The sequence below is a fragment of the Python bivittatus genome, unplaced genomic scaffold, assembly GCF_059951505.1.
Source record: "Python bivittatus isolate LINGU-HERP-01145 unplaced genomic scaffold, Pbiv_v1 ctg000080_np1212, whole genome shotgun sequence".
NCBI classification, from domain to species: Eukaryota; Metazoa; Chordata; class Lepidosauria; order Squamata; family Pythonidae; genus Python; species Python bivittatus.
The window spans coordinates 12,312,334-12,326,196 of NW_028277035.1; the positions used below are offsets into that span (position 1 = coordinate 12,312,334).

A 13,863-nucleotide genomic window follows, 5' to 3' on the forward strand; every position below is an offset into this window, starting at 1 on the left:
TTATGTCAGAAAGTTTTTCAATATTTTAATTTGTACTTTGCCATTGTTTTTATGACTATCATCCATAAACTGCTGTGAGAATGGGGACACTAATTTAAACAGATTTAAAAATAATAGAAGGGCTAAAAATCTACATTCTTATTTCTTTGTATAAACATAGTACAATAGACAGAATTATAGGCCCTTCCCAATTCCTTTACAAAATAGAGGGTGACAGAGGATTCTTAAAATAAGACTATATAGTATATGTTCATTCAGAATGCCAAGTCACAATTATTAAAATATATATGCTGATTATTTTTTTTAGCAAGTACTTTGTTAGTTTGTAGGTAAAAATTAAGGCCTGAACAGACAGATAGTCCTCACTTACTGACTGCAATTGAGATCAGAAATTCCATCACGAAGTGACATGGCTGTAAAGTGAAACATCATGTGACCATGACCGGCTTACGTCAGAATCACCTGTGGTTGTTAAGTGCAATATCATGTGACCACAACTTTGACTTGCTGCCAGCTTCCCCATTTACTTTACTTGTTGGAAGTCAGCTGTGAAGGTTGCAAATGGCAATCATGTGACTACGGGACACTGCGACTGTCATAAACGCTGGGTGGTTGCCAAGTCCCCAAACCACAATCACATGACCACGGGGATGCTGAGATGGGTGCAATTTCAAGGACCAGTCGTGAATCTTTTTTTTCAGTGCCATCATAACTTTGAACAGTCACTGAACGAGCAGTTGGTAAGTGAGAACTACTTGTAGTTTAACCCAGTAAATTAAAAGTTGACAGTTGGATTCTTTTCTACTTTGCTATGATTTACATCCTTAGCCACTTCAGTTATATGAAACCTCCATGTTCAGAGTCTATATACTGCTAAATGTCAGATGGTAAGGACACAATATAAGGGAGTGCTGTTATCTGTACAATGTTACAGATTTCTCATACAGATATGGCAGACTGCTGTTATGAACTGGATTGATCCTTAGTTTAATTGCTCAGAACTCTTTATATCATAAATGCCTAAAGTGAATTACATTAAACTTGAGTGTGTTGTAATAGTTAAACTTGGTCTATAAGATCTCATTCATATAAAATTGGGCAACAATGAACTTATACCTTTTCAGCCTGTCTACTGGAAAAAAAAGATATTGTAAGAATAACATGGGGATAAATCTCCACAGATGCTGGCCAAGAGTTCTTGTGTGTGATAATTAAAAACAAATAACTCATTTTGCAATATTAAAATAGTTATCCAAGTGAAACACTATTCATACAAAGGAGTTTTATTCTATTAACAAAGAAATATCTGTGCCTTCCTTTAGCTTGGGGAAATAAGTAGGAATCTATTTCAAAAATGAAGACTGAACTGCATGAGAGACTATTTGAAGAGAAATTAAGAAGACCCATGACCCAAAATATACATGTATTTGAAATTTATTTATTTATTAAATTTATATGCCGCCCATCTCTCCCAGAGGGTGACTCTGGGCAGCTCACAATTAAAATCCAAATGTTAAAAGCAGTAAAAATATAAATATCCATATTAAATTAGCTAAAAAAAATAATACTATATAAAAAGACTATATACAATTCAAGATGACAGGGGCAGAGGGAAGAAATTGCTTTTCTTAACTATAATTAAGCAAGATGCCTGACTGACCTACCTTATAGTTATTCACATATTCTAGGATTTTTTTTAGTTTTAATATTTTTAATCATTGTATTTATTTAATTGTATTATCACTGCATTATTATTATATTACTATTTATTATATTTTGGTTGTTACATTTCACCATAAAAATAAAATACAAAAACAAAGATATACAATTAGTGTTTTCAGGGAGTTTTGATATTCAAGACAAGTTCTCTGAATTAAAAAGAAGAAGGAGGAAAGAGAGGAAATTAGTCTTATTGGTGTTTCATGAACATAGCTTGAAAAGTTATAAGTCAGCTTGGCAAATAAAATCCTAATTTTGTTTAAGTCAGGATTTATTTATTATTTATTTATGCAATTTATCTACTGCATCAATTTCAATAGACTCTAAGTGGTGTGTAAATATTAATGGTAGAAACAATAACATCATCATCATCATCATCACCATCTCCTAACTGACAAGATGATTTTGGAAAACTGTAAGAGAAGGAAGACCAACTTGAATGTAACTTGAATTGACTACAAGAAGGCATTCGACTCCCTGCCACATGACTGAATAATCATGCCTAGAAATAACAGGAGTCAGTAGAAACATCAGAAGCTTTGTGCAAAGATCAGTGGCACAATGGAAGACACAGTTGCTGGTCAATGGTGATAGACTGGGAGAGGTTAACATCAAGAGAGGAATCTTTCAAGGACACTCACTATCACCACTACTGTTTGTCATTGCATTGATTCCTCTATCAACAATACTGAACAAGTCAGGCCACGGCTATCAAACATCAAAAACATCTGCCAGGTTAACTCGCCTCCTTTAAATGGACAATCTGAAGCTGTATGGAAAAAACATCATCTGAAATGGAATCGCTGCTCAACACTGTCCAAATATACAGCCAAGGTATTGCAATGGAGTTTGGACTGGACACATGTGCCACCCTTGTCATCAACAAGGGAAAAATAGTGAAAACTGAAGGAATCAAGATCCCCAATGGAAATAACATCAAGAGACTGGATGAAGAAGATCACTACAAATACTTGGGCATCCTTCAGGCTAACAACATCAATTACACTGAAGTCAAGAAGAAGGTTAGTAGTGAATACATCAGAAGAGTGAAGAAGATCTTAAAGTCCAAACTCAGTGACAGAAATACCATCAAGGTGATTAACACCTGGGCAATTCCAGTCATTAGATATACAGCTGGAATAGTGGACTGGACTCAAGCTGAACTAAAAGCCCTAGATAGGAAGGCCAGAAAAATAATGACAATGCATCATGCCCTTCATCCACACAGTGACATTGACAGACTCTACTTACCAAAGAGCACAGGTGGGTGTGGAATGTTACAAGTACAACAGACAGTTGAAGAAGAAAAAAGGGCATTGGAAGAATTTCTGAAGGACAGTGAAGAAGATGCAGTGAAGCTACTACACCATGAAGGCTTACTGAATACCAGAGAAACCAAACTGGCCTATAAGAAAGACCAAATGAAGAATAGAAAAAAGACATGGCAAGGCAAAGTACTAGATGGAGTCCCCAAACAGTATGCCCACTATCAGCCCCCTCCTATTGTACCTCATAGTAGAAGGGGATCCTCAGCAGGCACTCTCTGATGATCCAAATCATGCCAGTAGAGTCTATTCATGTAGACAGACTTAGTTACCCCTCCTGAGCCATTTAGGATTTTAAAAGTAGGAACCAGTGCCTTGAATTGTACTCAGAAACACACTGACAGGCAATACAGCTCCCACAGAAGAGGTATAATATGGTGATAGCCAGACTTATAGACCAGTATCCATGTGGACTGGTGAATTTTGCACCAGCTGAAATTTCCAGGTGGCTTTCAAGAGCAGCCTCATGTATAGTGAGTTACAGTACAGCAATCAAGACAAGATATGACATAGGCATGAGTGATGATCCTCACTACATCCTGTTCCAGCTTCCACCTGTTCTTCTAGCCATGAGTCTGTATTTTCTAAGGGAGCACACACCCCATCAAAAGTAAAAGTTGACATCACTCTGGAATCAGTAGACTTCTGTTTCTCCACATTCAGACCCTGATAGCCTCCAAGGACTAGTTCAAACTTTATTATAGCTCCCATTTTGTCTGGGGTGGAGTTAGATAACATGGTGTCAACAGCATATCAAGGATACTTCATTCCAAGCCAGCATATGACTATTCCCAGTGGCTTCACAGTGTAGACAGTAAGGAAGATGACCTTGACAGAGATATGTAGAGCCAGTTTGGTGTAGTAGTTAAGGTGCTGGGCTAGAAACCAGGAGACTGGGAGTTCTAGTCCTCCCTTAAGCATGAAGGCCAGCTGGGTGACTTTGGGCCAGTTACTCTCCCTCAGTCCAAATCACCTCACAGGGTTGTTGTTGTGGGGAAAATAGGAGGAGGGAGTATTAAGTATGTTCACCACCTTGAGTTGACCAAATCTATATACTACTAAAACTCTTGTGTCTGTAACTTTCAACTGGGTGAAACAGTGCATCATAGGGCAACAATTTTTGAACCAAGATACCTCAAATGGGCTAACTTACAAAATGCATCCAAAATCTGGGACCCATTACTCCTGTGGGATTGACATTTGGGAAATTTGTGGCTGCTTCAGCACTGCTGTGCTGCTGCACTGTCATGGTCAGCCCAAATCACATGATCATCATAGGCATATCCTCGACCTCTTTCCCATCTCCCTCTGTCCCCTGCACCCAATCAGCCAGCAGCAAGGCCTGACATGTGAGTGGTGATTGGCTGCTTTGGAAACAAAACAGTAACTTGAAATCTCTTAACGGCAGTGGGCATTGAAGGAAGGATGAGGGAGAGACTTGGATGCCTGCTGGCAAGGTAGGGCTGGCTGGAGGGTGCCGGTTGTCGACGGGTGAATCCTCCCTTGAGAGAGCGGGTCCTTGGGGACATGCCAGAATGGGGAGTGGGGGTGCAGTTTTCCTCCTGGTCTGTGGCTCCCTTTGTTCCACCTCCCCCCAGCAAAGTGGCAGGCAATTCTGTGGGTGAGCTGAAGAGGAGGAGGAGGAGGCGGCTTCACAGGGGTTCTCCTGAGGGTCATGGGGGAGGCAAATGGCACGATCCTATATTATATGTGGAAAGGAAGAAAGGGAGGGAGGGAGATTTCTGATGCTCCCTGCCAGCTTCTCACAAGCAAAGTCAACAGGGAAGCCAGCAACAAGTCACAAGTTGCTCACATTCCCGCTGCTTTTTTGCCCTTGGTCATTCTGTTTCTCTGTTTAGGTAAGGAAATATCTCTGAAACAATGACCCAACTGGTCACAGGTTGTCTAATATATATTTAAAAGGTCAGATAAAAATCTAATAATAATATCCAAAAGCTGTTACCTAGGTAAAAGGTGCTAATGCCTTTAAGTCCAGAACATCCAGATAACATTCAGAAGCAGCTCAGACATATACCTCCCTAATTCACTGAATTATAGAAGGAGGAGGAGGTATACCATAATCAGACATGCAAGATTCTGTTATTATAGTCAATCTCAATAAAAGTAGTTTTAGCCTTCATGTGGAGTTGATTTCATGGTCTGGTCTACCAAGTAGGGTTGATAATATAGATGTTAAATGGGATGGGGAAAGAGATTAAGCACTAAAGCACACCATTAGCAGAGTACCCACAAGGCCAATCTCTCCCCCATCTGCTACCACTAACTGGTCCTACCCACCCAGGAGAAGCAGAAACAATCTGATATGATGCATCTATTTTCCAACCCTCACAGGCATCCCAAAAGTATGGTGTGGTCAACTGTATCAAAAGCCAATGAGACATCTAGGAGGACAAAGATGGTCATGCTTTCTTCCTCCAAGTCCTGCCATAAGTCACCTATGAGAGTCAGTAGTGTTGACTACCATAACTGAATCCATCTCCCAGTCCTTTCCCTGGCCACTTTAACTAGTCAGTTCCACAAGTGGCAGAGTTTAAGATTACAGAGAACAAACATAGTTAACTGTATCAGATCTTTGAAATTAAAGTATAATGTTATTAATCAATGCAAAGGTAGAACAGTTACAACACTCTAAAAGGCTTTTTGGGAATGAAGAACGTTAGTTCAAAAAATAAATAAATAAATAGAAGATTGTAAAAGCTATCTTCCTGTCTGTAAGCATGCACCATCATATGTCGAAAATGTCCAGGATCACTCACATGACCTCTGGAAACTTGGTGTGAATGAAAGCTGAGGGCATGCTGCTACCAATGAGGGATTTAACCTTTTTATAGCAAACTCATTAAGTCAGATTATGTTTCTTCTAAAAGTGAAAAGATTTGATAGAACATTGAAAAAAAATTAAAAAGGGAGGTCTTAAGTTTAATATTAAAATAAGGCCAACATGGGCCTTATTATCATCCCCTGTTCAAACAAAATTGATATTCTGTTTAATTACAACATACCAAATTCCAATACCTCATAAAGATTTCCTCCTAGCTTTCTTATTTTATTTCAGGCCCTAATTTATTCCAGTGAATGAAGGAACAGGATTAAGACAAACCACCTTCTGCTCTGATATGTTAAGATATCTATAAAGAGGACAAGCAAAAGTGAAAGCACGCAGAAGCCATTATTTTGAGACAGTTTTAGCCCAATGAATGACAAATCCTTTGCAAATCAGCTGTCATCATCTTGCTGTTCATAAACTGGAAGTGCAGCAATTAGGCCTCAAATGTTAACAATCTCTTGATATTCTATGCTTTCAGAACAAGGTTACTAATAATGACAGAATCTTGAACTAGATAAAATTATACTATTATACTTAACACTACAAAGCTTTTCTTATGTTAAACAAATATAGTAGTTATTCCTTTCAAAAGACAGAAACAAAATCTCCTTCTTCTCTTATTTATATAAGAGCTTATAGGCTCTATGAAATTAAGAGCTGTCTTGAGTGGGACAAGAAGAATTTGGAGCCTGTTCAGCATTTCCAACAGATACCAAGGACTAGCTCCAAACAGGGGTATTAATAGAACTGTGCCTCAGACAGGAATGGTCACTCTCATACCTCAGAGCTTCTAGAACAAAGAATTTATTCCAGTGGAAAGTAACACATAGATCATGCTGACCAAATTAAGCTATTGTTAACTATAATCAGTTGCGCAGCAAGAATTGAAGATAGTGTGATGATCTACTAAGGGAAGGAGTACAGTAATGTCCCAGAAAAACAACTTGATGCCAGAGAAATGGAAGAAACATTAGAATATATTGAAAATACAGCAGCCTCCAACTGAAGCCTCTCAAGTACGTCTGTTGGAAAAATTAAAAAATCACCATGAAAGTAAGAAGAACAACTAATCCAGGCAGAACTCAACTGATAAGAAACAAGCAAGAAGCCCTGGTAAGTAAGTGTTATTGGGGTGAGGGGTGAGGGAAGAGAGTGGAATATAGAGATCAACATCTGAATTACTAATTCTAATCAGGCTTGCATATACTACAGACTATTTCAGGCACACATTTTTCACAAGAATACTTGCAAACAAGGGTGGTGTTTGCTGAGACATCCACTCACACATCATTCTTAACAAGTTGCTTGGCTAAGAATTGCAGTGAAAATAAAATGTAAAAATGCAAAGAGGCATACAGCATGTAGGCAGGGCTCTTTTCCCAGTATGTAGCCTCAACCGAGGTTGATATGTCACTTATAATTCAATGTTGAAAATTTTCTAGAAGGCTATTCATAATACCACATTTGAATGTAATCCCTTTCTTGGATGAATTGAGTTTGCAGATGTCCAATTTGCCAAGTCTGACCAGGGAAACTATAGGGACTAAATAAATCTCTACCTCAGCACACAGAAATTCTGTCTCAGAGAAAATATTCTCACCTTAACATAACAAAGGCACACACAATACATGTTCAGATGTTGAAATAAATTTAAATAAGTAGCTAAATTTTTAACAGCTTACAAAATTCAAGAGCAGAATTTAAGTATTGATACTCATTTTATATAAGCATTAATAACTCTCTACACCTGTTTACGGAGACCTGACTCATCAGACAGGCTCTTAGACATGGCATTTCAAGGAGTGTCTCTTCCTATATATGCCTATCTGAGCACTAAAATTATCAGAAGCTTTCTTCCAGATTCTCTAGAATAATGCTGTTCAGTGGGATAAATTCAAGCTTTCTCAGGAATAGCCTGTCAGCTATGTAAGACAATGCCTAAAAGGCTGCCTTGTGTCTACTCTGCTCTCTTTTTAATTCTTGCAAAGATCTTTTTAAGTTCCCAGGACTTCTAATTTCTGATATTTCTATGCTAAACTGCATTTAAGTTATTTGATTTATGTGGTATTTCTAGCCCATACTATTTCAATTGTTGCTTTAATTAATTATAGTTTATGTATTAATATGATGGGCTTTATCCACAGAAGGACAAATACACTGCAGAAGTAAATAAATCTGTAGGGCTTAGTGTAGGCTTGTGCTGGTAGATAACTGGAAAGTTATTAAATGCATATAATCTACCATGGCTGTCTCTAGGACAGATTAAGCACATGCATGGCAAAGTGACCACTGGCCACTGCATACCCAGTCTGCTGGAAGAAAGAAAACTGCATACAGATAGTCCTCGATTTATGACCACAATTGGGATCAGCACTTCCATCACTAAGTGATACGGTTGTTAAGTGAGTCACTCCCAATTTTATAACCTTTTTGCCATGGTTGTTAAGTGAATCACTGCAGTCATTAAGTGAATCCAGCTTCCCCCCGTTGACTTTGCTTGTTGGAAGCCCCCTGGGAAGGTCACAAATGGTGATCACATGACCCTGGGACACTACAACTGTCATAAATACATGCTGGTTGCCAAGTGCCCAAATTTTGATCATGTGATCACAGGGATGCTGCAACAGTTGTAAGTGCGAGGAGCCATTGTAAGTCACTTTTTTCAGCACCATAACTTCGAGTGGTCATTAAATGAATGGTTGTAAATTGAGGACTACCTGTATGAAATTCTCCTGGAAAATCAAATGCTGGAACCAGTTCTGCAGTCCTATGTGATTATGGGCAAGAAGTGCTTTGTCACAGTTCAATATGAAATTGGACAACAGGCAGGCCAAAGCAGCAGGCATATCCAGATCAGTACTATAGTTACAAACCATCTACTCTGGTTTGTTCTGATGTCTTTATCGGTACGCAGCACAAGGGTTTCTAGCTAGAATAAGCAGCTAGAGAGAAAGGGGAGGGCAGAGAGCCCTAGACATGTCTACGGCGTAATCATAAGTTTGGCTGGCTATGTCTACCACACTACAGGTGCATGTGCAGTTGCCCAAGATAAGTATGAAGAGTATCAAAAAGGAAATTATGGTTTTGCCTCCCTCCTGCTTTCAGATGCAACTAAAGACAGTGCAAGAATGTAGTAATAGTATCTCTTAATTCCCCACTGATTGAAAATATTAACAACTCAAGCTTGGGTCAGACTGATTCCCTGCTGTTTCTATCCATCTAACACATTCCCAAGACACAAGAATTTGTCCCAAAAGGGAATTTCATTACTTATAACAGTTTAATTCCATTATTTATATCAGTTCTTCAAGATACATAATCTATAGTCAGTTGTTAAATTCAAAACTTAGGCCTCCTAACAAAATTCCTTGGGCAGTTTTACTTTGGAATCCAAGGTAGCTAAACTGTTCTCAAGTAACATTCATGAATGTAAAAAATAAAAAGCAATGTGCATTTCATCATAGCTCTAATACTCTTGAAGTAGTTAGGAAAAGATAGTTGGCAGAAGTCCGGACAATTTCAACACCCTTCAGTAAGAGTGAAGATGTGGAAATAAGTTAGACTTGACTTGCCAAATTGTAAAAGGGACAGCAGTGGGCAAGGTGCCAAGAGGCTCCTTGAGAAATATTTGACACCTTTCAGATGAGTGCAGTGAAACAGCTTAACAAGATGGTGATTGCCATTCAGACATTATAGTGACAGCAAAGATAAGCTAATCTAGAAGCCGAATAAAGCATGAATGGTTCAGTATACTATTATTATTATTATTATTAATAAATAATAATAATTTATTAAACTTGTGTGATATCCAATTCTCAACAACTCTGGGTGGCTCACAACTATCAAAGAAATTACAATAAAATCATAAAAGATAAAGATAAAATTGGCAAGTGCAATGAAATAAGGGGTTTCTCTCTCCCTTGTCAAGGCCTGGATGAAGAGCCAGGTCTTCACAGCTCTTCTAAACAACAGCAGAGTGGGGGCCCTCCATATCTCAGGGGGAATATTGTCTCAGAGAGCAGGCACATAGAAGGAGCACTTCCAGGGTTCCAACAGATGGCGTTGAACAGAAGTACCATAAAATAGTGTCCCCAATCCCCAACCCACGGAACTGGCTCAGAAGGATACCGTCGTTAACAGTATCGAAAGCCGTTGAGAGATGAAGGAGCACAAGGATGGATTCACCACCACCATCCCAGAAATTAAGCATAAAATAAATGCTGAATTATGTTAAAAAGATGAAGGCCAGAAAATAGTATCCGCTTAGCTTATGTTGTTATTTTTTGTACTTACATACTTTCTACTAAATAAGTTCTCAAGGCAGTGTTTAAAATATAAAAAAACCAAAATATTAAAATATTATAAATCAGCTTAAAACTATTTAAACTTCTAAACAGAGAACAGCAGAAGAGATCCAGTAAGATAGCACTACCACTTAAATTCTAAAGCATCAGATACTTCAAAAATTGGGAAAATAAAGGAAATGTAGCATTGAAATTACAGTAAGGCATTAAGCAAACCTCTTTGAAGAGTGTGTTCCATAGGCAGGACACCAACACCCAAAAGACAGTTTCTCTGGTAGCTATGTGCCTTGCCTCATTGGACAGGGCACCTGAAGAATGGCCCCAGCTGAAATTCTTAAAATCCTGGAAGATAAATAGCTTGTGAAATATGGCTTTTTGCTACAAAAGACACTGGATACAGAGGGCTATGATTAAAACTTAAAGAACATTAATGTAATCCTTTTTAATGATGATCAGGTTTTAACTGGTAGAGGCATTTACAACACACTTCCAAACAAAGAGACAAGACATATATAAAGACTTCTATACACCAACATGAACTGTAATCGCCAGATTCACATATAATGTTGTGTACAGCCGTGTACTGCTTCAGATTCAAAGGGAAAACGGTGGTTTGGAGAACATGATGACACCCATGTAACACCTATCTGCAAGACCCTAAAACAGCTGCATCATTTCCTGAGATCACATAGTTGCCTTTCACCAGCAGTGAATCCCAGGAAAAGATGTGCTTGGTTTAAGGACTTGCAGAAGGTGCTGCATGAACATCCAGGCAGGCTCTGGAACACCTTTTTGCCTTTGAATCCAAAATGCTGCAAAGTCCTACTGCTGGATTCTCGTATCACACTGAATATGTTTAACCATATAGTAGTTAGAGGAATAGACCACAATCTCTAGATTTATACAACAGACTAAGCCAAATCAAACAAGCCACATTATAGTTTAGTAAACAATAACAAATACAGTATAACATAGGGAAGTCTGGATTTTAACAAACGAAGATCCACATTATAGAACCTAAAATAGGACAGACTGCAGCATAACTCTAATTTCTATTTACAGGGATAAAGATTGCAGACCTTTCTCCACTTTCACTTAATCTGTTATATAAACATATTATGTGGGCAACATTTTCTTGCTGGGTCCCCAGCCCACAAAGTGAGATCATGTCATCCTTAGCTGTACTGGTACTAGTGTTTCTACCCTTAAGCTACCAGTATCAAGTTGCAAGATGTATAAAATCTGACATGCTTCACTGCCCACTCCATCATGAGTGATAAAAATTAGGCACTTATTACCCATTTTAGGCCAATATGGGCATGCCTCCCTTAATTCCTAGGTCACATCCTCTACTGCTGTTTTGTTCTTCTCTTGGCTTATAAACCATTCCAGAAGTGTAGAAGACACTTTTCAACTTCTGCAAAGAGATGGGGGTTTTCTCCTGCTTGATCTTTTTCAGAGGAGGTTGCAAGAAGCACAGTAGTGGATGTTAGCATTTACATAGAGATTTATACCGCCTGCAAAAGACTAGCATGGGGCTGATGCGGTATAAAGATTATTTGCAGAGTTGCCCAAGAGAACTAGAGCTACACCCTTCTGTTTTTCAGAACTAGGGGAACTCAGCATTTGTGTTCGTTCATATCATTGTGCATGTGCATGTGAGCTCCTTCATGATGCTGTTCACTTCCCAGTCTTTATTAAGAGGAAGGTTACAGAAGTTTGTAATTGTCAGTCCCACCTAATTCCTGCATCACTTTCATAATTTGGAAATGTTTTCCCACCAGCTAATGATATTAGGAGTGGGAAAGGAAAGCAAAGCCAGAGGAATCAACCAACTTTTTTGATTAACACACCCTGCAGGTGGACAATCAGGATACTAACGTTTATCAGTCAAGCAAAACTGCCAATTCACGGATAGCACTTCAGTAATAGGAATAGATTCTGTGTCAGGCTGCAGTGGGGTTTGGTCTTTCTGCTAAATACCAGTTGGCATTTAGGGGAGGAAAAAAACCAGGAAAGCACTGGAGATCATATTTGAAATGCATTCTCCAAAGTTAAGCTGACAACACCCTCTGGTGTACAACAAATCTTCAACAACTAAAAGAGATCTACAGTTGCTCTGCAAAGTAACTAACTCTCAGTTGGCTTACACATTAAATGAACTTTTTGCTGACAAAGTGCACACCACTGTAGCAGATAATTATCTCTTTTACTTAAATTATTCAAACTGGGGAAACTCGATAAAACTCCATTAAATACTCAGTAGATGAAGAGTAGAGGATTTGAAGGGAAGAGGGAAATATACCCTTACTAAAATAAATTATTAAATTATTTCTCCAATTAGCTCATAAGAGGCAACCTTAACCTTATAAATGTAACTCACCAAATGTTTCTTTCATTCTGAGCTTGATTTTTTTATTTTACATTGAATTTCCTACATCATGCCCATGGAAACAAACGCTGCAAGTTGTGCACAAATGGCAGCATGTACTAGCCAATGTTCCAAACAGACATTTGTAAATGTAAGACAGCAAAGGGACAATTATAAGTCAGTCTTATAATATTTAGTGGTCCTAATTCACAGGTAATTGCAGCCTAAATGAAGCTTATTAATGCCAATTTGTAATTTTATGACTTGAAAAAAAAGTATTTTCAAATATTTCTATGCAGTTAAAATTAACCTTGGGATAGAGATAAACAGAAATTATTATTTTTTTCTTATACAGTTACCAATATATAATAAAATATAAAAGGGCCAAGATTTCTGCACATAGTCAGTGTACTTGGAACAAAACATACAATTTTAAAGCTGTCCAAACTGAAACCTTAGTCAAAGCTTTCATATTTATCTTTAATTAAGACCCCTTGGTAAATGTGGTAGTTATAAGAAGAAACAAATTATGCAATAGTAACTGGGGAAGGGGAAGCAAAAATAGGCATAAATGAACTTGCAATGCAGGGATAGAAATAGTGGATAATGCTATCAAGTTAGGGCCATTATTTGCTGAAATCATTATTTAGAATTGCTTACAATAGACTTTCGGTGAAGAAATTGACAGCTCCGTTAAAAGCAGAGCCGATGACCGTGGCGGAATGAAGAGCCGGCAAGTGGACTGGCTCTTCGTAATTCCTCTCCTGATAAGGAGAGGACTTGAGATTGCCCACAAGTGCTCCAGACAGTTGCTCCTCATGAGGAGACTGCAAGACAGCAGTCTCTGGCAGGTTTAGAGCTCTGGGAGATGAGGGAACAGCAATCTTGCTCAAATCACAGTTGGCACCTTTAAAAGGACACTGGGTTTGCATACTTCTTTTTCTAATCACTTTTGGAAATTGCTTGTTAACTGCTTTTCAGCTATTAGGAACCTTTGGATTGACAAGTCTGAAAACACTGGGCGAGTTTCCTTCAATCTTTAGTGAAAGAAGCTTTAAATACAAGTTTAAGGACTTAATTTTTTTTTTTTTGGAATAAACAGCAAAAGAGTGATTAGAACTTTGATTTTGGAAAATTATAAATGGACTAAGGGTTCAGATGGATTTGAAATAAGATTTTGGAATTAATTATAAGAATTCTTCCCATGGGAAATGCTTTTGTTTTGAATTATTAAAAAAAAAATAGGATGGGACTTTGAAGGTTGGACACTAGAGGGAACTAGAAGGAACTAAAGAT

At 38.2% G+C, this 13,863-nt stretch overlaps 3 protein-coding genes across 8 annotated transcripts in view; 2 read left to right on the forward strand and 1 right to left on the reverse strand.

Annotated features, from left to right (window-relative positions):
- The window catches only part of TECR (trans-2,3-enoyl-CoA reductase), a 58,633-nt gene that overhangs the window by 38,268 nt on the left and 6,502 nt on the right, over window positions 1-13,863 (reverse strand). The gene's annotated exons all lie outside the window — the stretch shown is intronic.
- The window catches only part of DNAJB1 (DnaJ heat shock protein family (Hsp40) member B1), a 47,395-nt gene continuing 40,396 nt past the window's right edge, over window positions 6,865-13,863 (forward strand). For 3 of the 5 annotated variants that reach the window (XM_088133536.1, XM_088133537.1, XM_088133535.1), the window contains exon 1: window positions 6,866-7,005. The gene's annotated coding sequence lies outside the window, so the exon portion shown is untranslated. Of the gene's footprint in view, window positions 7,006-13,863 lie in introns of all 5 variants that reach the window. The other 2 variants (XM_007432580.4, XM_088133538.1) reach the window with 2 other exon arrangements.
- Window positions 6,874-13,863, forward strand: part of GIPC1 (GIPC PDZ domain containing family member 1) — an 89,746-nt gene continuing 82,756 nt past the window's right edge. Inside the window, exon 1 of the mRNA XM_088133540.1 lies at window positions 6,874-7,005. The gene's annotated coding sequence lies outside the window, so the exon portion shown is untranslated. The remainder of the gene's footprint in view (window positions 7,006-13,863) is intronic.